The sequence below is a fragment of the Mauremys mutica genome, chromosome 7 (genome assembly GCF_020497125.1).
Source record: "Mauremys mutica isolate MM-2020 ecotype Southern chromosome 7, ASM2049712v1, whole genome shotgun sequence".
NCBI lineage: Eukaryota > Metazoa > Chordata > Testudines > Geoemydidae > Mauremys > Mauremys mutica.
The window spans coordinates 129,267,113-129,274,786 of record NC_059078.1 but is presented as its reverse complement, the minus strand read 5'-3'; the positions used below and the strand labels follow the sequence as shown (position 1 = coordinate 129,274,786).

The window sequence follows — 7,674 nt, the reverse complement described above, 5'->3', positions numbered from 1 at the left end:
ACAAAGCCCTGGCTGGGATGATTTAGTTGGGTTTGGTCCTGCTTTGAGCAGGGGGTTGGACTAGATGACCTCCTGAGGTCCCTTCCAACCCTGAGATTCTATGATTCTATGATAATAAAGGGGTGCCTAGGGTCACACATCCCATCTTCATCCTTTCCATTTCTCTCCTTACCTCAGGCCTATCCAGAGACATCCCCAAACTGTCTTGCAAACTCCTCCTCTTTCCCAGGTGTCTCTTGGTCTCATCTCCATCACTCCTGAGCCACTCAATAGCTCATCACATGGGTCCTATTCAGCATCAGTTCTCTCAGGGAGAAATCCCTCCTTGGCTCTGGTCTTCTCACACACAAACCACTGACTCTCTGTCTTACTGGGCTGCAGTGAGCGACTCCGCCTCATACCTCTGTTTGCTTCCAGATGCTGCTTCCCTACAATGTCTCCTCCTGAGAAAGGACCGTGGCTCAGGACTAGAAAGCGGTGGTCACTTTTATATTGTCTCTGTTGCCGGGGGGCACTGGTTAGGAGCACATAACTACGTCCATTTGTGAAAGTGATTTCACGCTGACTGCCCACACGGGTGGGGGACGCATACAGGTTAGGTTCCCACTTGTAGCCACAGCTGGATTCAGATTCTCTATGTCTCCTTGAGGTTGAGAGAAAGCAAGGGGGCGGCTGAGCCATTCAACCGCTCTGTGATTTACCACCACCTTCCCCAGCCAAGTCAGGCTGCCAGAGCCATGTTCTTGTCCCTTCTTATTTCAGCCAGATTTTCTCATAAGAACCTGCCAGCCATTGATTGTAAACAAACATTCATGTATGAAAAGTGTTTAAGCTGAGTGCACAGGGAGAGGTCCAGCTCTCGGCCTATCAGACTGCCTGTGGCCCTTGTGGCATGTAGCATGGCTGGGGTATATTTAGCCTGTCTGTCTGGTGTAATTCAGAATGCAGGCTATTTGGGGCAGGGCCTATGGCTTGCTCTGGTTGTCCAGAGCTGACACCACTCAGTGAATAATAACCAGGCCTCACACTGTTAGCTGGACATGCTACTGATCCCCATTAGCTGCAGAATGAGAGCACACTCATCGCCCTCTTGTGTTGTTGGAGAGCATAGCAGAAAAAAGTGTGTGTCTGTCTTGCTTTCCAATTTCAGCAAGACCCAGTGCCTCGGGATTCCTTCACAGCTCTGCGTTTGGAACAGGGCTGCACTTCTAGAGGACTTGGTGGTTTCACCTGCCAATGGCCTGTCTCCACTCTAGGTAGAGATGCCTGCAGTACTATAGTTCTGGGTACAGAGGCCCTTTCATTGTAAAACTTCCCATGAAGTGTAACTTTCTGATGGAATCTGCCTCAGAACTGGAATTCCTCCTGTTTATTCTCAGCCCAGTGAGGAATATTTTGTGTGTGGACAGTTTGGCAGAGATCCATTTGGCTCTTTTTGAGTTATCCATGTGTGGTAAAAAATGGTTACAACATGTTTCCATTGCGTTTAGCCATTGCTCACTTAAACCTGCTCTCACATAGCCTCAATGTGCTGGAAGAAGTGTGTGCTAGAAATGACATTGCTAAATGTATGCAGCTAAGGTGACCAGCTGTCCCAATCAGGGTCCATCCTGATATTCAGGGCTTTGTCTTATATAGGCCTCTATCGCCCCTCCACCCCCGTCCTGATTTTTCACACTTGCTATCTGGTCACCCCATATACAGCACAAGGGTTTCCACTAATTTGGGGAGGCAGTTCCAGTTAAAAGAGTTGATAGTGTTGGATCTATTTGGGTCAGAGTCTTTTAATAATTATTAACTAATTAATTAATAATAGTAATAGCCCTGGTAGCACTTCACATCTTCCAAGTGCTGTAGCTAATTCACCCCACAACCCTTCTGAAGGGAGGATCAATATTTCAGGTTGGGAGCTCTCCCTGCATGAGAAATTGGGAGCTGTATGAGAGAGAGGGAGAATTATTTCAGCTGAGACTGTGCATTTGCTGCTCTGTACATGTGACATGCTGTTTTCTGTGGACTCAGTGGGCCATAGTGGAGGGAGTTTCAAATAGCTGAGGTAAAAGGAAATGAAGGCTGCCTGGCTGGGGATTACAGCAAAGATGGCCTCAGGGCAGTGGCTGAATCACTGAGATGGCCCTGGAGGATGTGAAAGACATCAGGGCAGTGCATTCATGGGCAACACCTGGGTTAGGAAAAGTCAAACAGAGATGTGAGTGAAAAGGGGAGAGTGAAATCTGCCTGGTGAGGGAGAAAAGGAAGCAGCTGAGAATTCCTTAGGGCTAAAAATATAAAAGTATTCTTTAAACCTGAAACTCTTCTTCGAAGACTGGAGAGGTTGGGACCAAAGTTAGGTAAGGAGTGAATTGGGAATGGACAGGGCAAAGAGAAGAGCAGAGAAGCCAGAGCCATTGAGGTGAATAATAACGACTGGAAGTACGAGAAGCAGGATGTCTGCCTGTGTGACTGCACCCTTTCCTCTCTCAGGGGCGAGGAGGGCCATTACAGTATGAGCAAGGAGCAGAGAAGCTGGAAGACGCTTCTGAATTGTGAGTTGCTCATTGGTATAATTAACTATAGGTAAGGCTAAGATTTTGTTACGGATATCTTTAGTGAGTCACTGACAGGTCATGGGCAATAAAGAAAAATTCACAGAAACCTGTGACTTTTACTGAAAATATCCCTGACAAAATGGGGCGCTCAGCTGAGGGGTCCCCAAACCACTTGCAGAGGTTGGGCAGCTGCAGGGGCCACTCTGAGCTTTGGGGGTCCCCACTACGCATGGGGGCTTGGAGCGCCAGGGTCCCCTGCTGCCCCGGAGCACTGGGGGGCCCCATGGCAGATGGAAGCTGGGGCAGGAGGGTGGCTGCTGCCCACGGTGGCCAGGAGCTGTGGTGGTGGTGTGACCTTGCAGCTCCTGGCTGACAGGGCTGAATTCATGGAGCTTGCTGGAAGTCACGGATTCTGTGACTTCCGCGATTTCTATGAAAAAATCTTAGCCTTAGCTATAGGCTGCAATCCAGTAGGAGCCAAGGCAGGATGGAAGGAAGCACTTGGAGCTAAGGAAATGTTACGATGGTTAGTTCCCAGAAAGGACCCATCTTTCCATGAGTGGATACAGAGTTTGGTGTTTGTGTATATGTTTATCTATTGGTACTTTTATCCATTGCTATGATGTGCTGTCTGCACATACAGCCCCTCTTTATCTCCCTTATTCTTTGTATTTTCCGTATTGTTATATAGTGTAACAAACCAGTGGCCGCCCGCCACATAGCTGAACGTTCCTTCAGATAATGTCTTTATTGGACCAACTTCTGTGGGTGAGAACCCAGGCTCTGGCATCCTCCCTCCTGATAGCCTGTCAGAGCTGGGACTCCAGCCCGAGCCTGAGCGTCTACCTGGAATCTTACAGCCCTGCAAGCCTGTGTCAAACGACACAGGCCAGCCCTGGGTGTTTAATTGTAGTGTAGAAGCTCCCGGGGAAGGGAATAGTGTGGAACGCTGAGTTCTGGGATCCGTCTCAGCTACACCGGGGCAGCACTCAGCCAGAGGGTGGGGATGTTACTGAACTGAAACAAAACAGCAGGGCTGGGCAGCTGCTGTTCCTGAAGCCAAAGGTTCAATTTAAAAGGAGCCAAGATTGATTGCAGGAGTGACAGGCCTGGTGGGTCACCTCTGGGGAAGTGACTGAATCTCACACTGGTCTGTGCCAGGCCATGACCTGTTGCTGCAGTGGGTCATCTGTGCTAGGTCTGGGACCAGTTCCACTGCCAAGGTAGATGGGACAAAGCCAAGTGCAGCCCACAACAAAGCATGTGAGTGAGACACACTCCCCCCAAGCTTGCAACACTGCTGGAGTCAGGGTGCATCATCCACCTTTCCCCTAAGGATCACCATGGATCAGTTTCCCCCATGTCAGGTGCATGGTAGATGTTTGTGTCCATATGCCTGTCTGGCACTGTGTCAGCTGTATGGTGACAGAGGCTCTGTGTCCCCCTGCCTATGTGGTGTGTGTCCTTGTGCTGTTGGGGGAGCGGGGAAGTAAGTTTGTGCCCTATGCCATCCCCATGCAGGGGGCTGCATGTCATGAGCCTGTGTCCTGTGTAGGGTGTCACTGTGTCCCATGGCCATGTGCATCCTTGACTGTGAGCATCCATGTCTGTGGGTGGTGTGACTCTGTGAGGTGTCCCTATATCTGGAATCATATCCCTGTATCTGTGCAGAGCGTCCTGTGTCCAGGCAGGCTGTCCTGTGTCCATGTCCGTGAGGGGTGTCCCTGTATCCGTGTGCGTGTGGGGAGGAGGGGGTTGTGTCCACTTCTTTGTGTCCGTGCAGGGTATCCCTTTGTCAGCATCCCCATGTCTACGTCCTTGTCCCCAAGCTGGATGTTCTATGCCATGTGTCCCCATGTCCATGTGGGGGGTATCCCATGCTGCATGTGCAGTGTCCTGTATCTGTGTCTCCTGTCTCTGGCTCTGTGCGGGAGTGTCTGTGTCCCGGCAGGGTGTCCCCCATTTCTTGGGGAGAGGGTGTCCTGTGACCCTGGGTCTGTGTGGGGGTGTCTGTGTCCTGACGGGGTGTCCCCCGTCTCTTGGGGAGGGGCTGTCCTATGTCCCTGTCTCTGGGTCTGTGCACCTGTGGGGTGTCCCCCGTCTCTTGGGCAGGGGATGTCCTGTGTCCATCGCTAGGTCTGTGTGGGGGTGTCTGTGTCCCTGTGAGGCGTCCCACATCTCTTGGGGAGGAGGTGTCCTGTGTCCCTGGGTCTGTGCGTGGTGTCTGTGTCCTGACGGGGTGTCCCCATCTCTTGGGAAGGGGGTGTCCTGTGTCCCTGGGTCTGTGTGGGGTTGTCTGTGTCCTGGTAGGGTGTCCCCAGTCTCTTGGAGAGGGGCTGTCCTTTGTCCCTGGGTCTGTGGGGGGGTGTCTGTGTCCTGACGGGGTGTCCCCTGTCTTGTGGGGAGGGGGTGACCTGTGTCCCTGTCTCTGGGTCTGTGTCCCAGTGGGGTGTCCCCGTCTCTTGGGGAGGGGGTGTCCTGTGTCTCTGGGTCTGTGTGGGGGTGTCTGTGTCCCGGTGGGGTGTCCCCGTCTCTTGGGGAGGGGGTGTCCTGTGTCTCTGGGTCTGTGGGGGGGTGTCTGTGTCCCGGCGGGGTGTCTTTGTCTCGTGGGAAGGGGGTGTCCTGTGTCTCTGGGTCTGTGGGGGGGTGTCTGTGTCCCGGTGGGGTGTCCCCGTCTCTTGGGGAGGGGGTGTCCTGTGTCCCTCTCTCTGGGCGGAGGGTCTGTGTCCCGGCGGGTGCCATGTCCCCATGTCTCTGTGCGTTGCCCTGTGTCCTCGTGTCCTTCCCCTGTCGGTGCCCAGTGTCCCGCGCAGGGCCGGGGGGGGGGCGTCCAGAAGGGCCCGTTCCGGTCTAGCCCAGCGCCCGCGGGCCCCGGCTCCCGGCTCTCTCGGGGCGGGGCGGGGCGGGGCCGGGCCGGTGACTCGGGCAGGCGGGCGGGGCGCCGGCCGGGGGCGGAGGCGGCCGCGGCAGCGGGACGTGGAGGGGCTGGAGCGGCCGCGCGGGGCCGGCTCGGCCCGGGGAGCAGGTAGGAACGGGAGCCGGGCCGGGAGCAGCTACCCGGGGGAGAGACGGGCCTCCGGGGCCTCCGGCCTGGGGCTGCCGGGCCTCAGCCGCTCCCGCAGAGCGAGCGCCCCGCCTCAGGGCCCCGAGACTCCCCCCCATGGTCCCCCATTGCCGCCGACCCCTCATCCCTCCCGGCGCCCCCCGCTCCCCGAAACCCCCTCATGGCCCCCCATTGCCTCCCGTTCCCGCCGAAACCCTCATCCCTCCCGGCGCCCCCCCCCTCACGCCCTGAACCCCCCTCATGGCCCCCCATTGCCTCCCGTTCCCGTCGACACTCTCATCCCTCCCGGCTCCCCCGGCCCCCGAAACCCCCTCATGGCCCCCCATTGCCTCCCGTTCCCGCCGAAACCCTCGTCCCTCCCGGCGCCCCCCCTCACGCCCTGAACCCCCCTCATGGCCCCCCATTGCTCCCCATTCCCGTCGACCCCTCGTCCCTCCGGCGCCCCCGCAAAACCCCTCATGGCCCCCCATTGCCTCCCGTTCCTGCCAACACCCTCATCCCTCCCGGCGCCCCTGGCCCCCGATTCCCCTCACGCCCTGACCCCCCGCCCCAGAGTCCTCCACCCTCCTGGCACCCCTACCCTGGCACCTCTGGCACCCTGAGCCCCTCCATGGCCCCCCCAGGACCCCATTCCTTCCATCACCCCTACTCCAGCACCCCAGTGCCCTGAGCAGGGGCGGCTCTAGGATTTCCGCCGCCCCAAGCATGGCGGCACGCTGCGGGGGGCGCTCTGGCGGTCGCCGGTCCGGTGCACCTCCCGCAGACGTGCCTGCGGATGCTGCACCGGAGCCGCGGGACCAGCGGACCCTCCGCAGGCATGTCTGCGGGAGGTGCACCGGAGCCGCCTGCCGCCCTCCCGCGGGACACCCGCGGGACGCCGCCCCAAGCGCGCACTTGGCGTGCTGGGTCTGGAGTCGGCCTTGGCCCTGAGCCATCCTCATGGCCCCCCACAGAGCCCCCCATCCCTCCCGGCACCCCTTACCCTCATCCCCCTTGCACCCCGAGCCCCCCCATAATCTCCATTACCCCCCCATGGTCTCTGGCACCCCTTGCCTCGGCATCCCTCGTGCCCTGAGCCCTCCCATGGCCCCCAGAATCCCCTACCCTGCCCCCCTTGTGCCCTGAGCCCCCCATCCCTCCTGGCACCCCCTGCCCTGACACCCCTCGCACTCTGAGCCCCCCCCATGGCCCCCTTCCCTCCCAGCACTCCCGGCCCCCAACTGCCCCAATGCCCCTCATCCCCTGAGCCCCCTATGGCCCCCCGAGGCCCCCTGGTGCCCAGAGATCTCCACCTCCCGCTGACACCCCATCTATCCCTCCTGGAACCCCTTGTCCCCCAAGACTCCCCCGAGGACCGAGACCACTCCTGAATGCCCACCCATAGCTCCCTGGTGCTCAGACCCCTTCATCTCCCTCGCTCACTCCTCCGCCCTGAGACCCCCTGACACCTGCCATTGCCCCCTCTCAAATCTCCAGCACCCTGACACCTTCTAGTCCTCCTCTGCCATCTTCCATTACCCCAACCCCCATTACTCCTGTGTTTTAGCACCCCCTGCATTGCCCCTCAGTCTGCCAACATCCCTCCATTGCCCCGTCCCTGAAACCCCTCTCTGCCCCGCCCTCTACATCCCTCATCGCCCTTCCTGCCCTGACTCTCCCATCCCTCCTCTGCTCTAGTACCCCCAATTGCCCCCTGCTCGACACCCCCATTGCCTCTCTGCCATGACTCCCCACAACCCCCATTGGTCCTCCCTCGACACCCTACATCCCCATTGCCCTCTGCCCCAACACCCTGCTCCCCACACAGAGCACCCATCTCCCTTCTGCCCTGATGCCCCCCTTCCCTGCTCCCCACACAGAGCACCCACACCCTCACCCTCAGTCTTCTTCCCCCCACCCTGACAGGCCCATGCAGAATACCCTGTATCCCCCTGACACCCCGTCTTCTCACCCAGCCCCTGGCATCACCAGTGCCCTGCTCCCATGCAGAACACCCACCCTGACTCCCCCTCAGGCACCTGACTCCCTCTGCTCTGCATGCAGGAAACCCACCCCCACATC

The 7,674-nt window shown here is 58.1% G+C and overlaps 1 protein-coding gene across 3 annotated transcripts in view; it reads left to right on the top strand.

Moving 5' to 3' along the window:
• Positions 1-5,500: 5,500 nt before the first annotated feature.
• Positions 5,501-7,674, top strand: part of LOC123375127 (dynamin binding protein) — an 80,186-nt gene continuing 78,012 nt past the window's right edge. For 2 of the 3 annotated variants that reach the window (XM_045025779.1, XM_045025778.1), the window contains exon 1: positions 5,501-5,574. The gene's annotated coding sequence lies outside the window, so the exon portion shown is untranslated. The remainder of the gene's footprint in view (positions 5,575-7,674) is intronic. The other variant, XM_045025780.1, reaches the window with a different exon arrangement.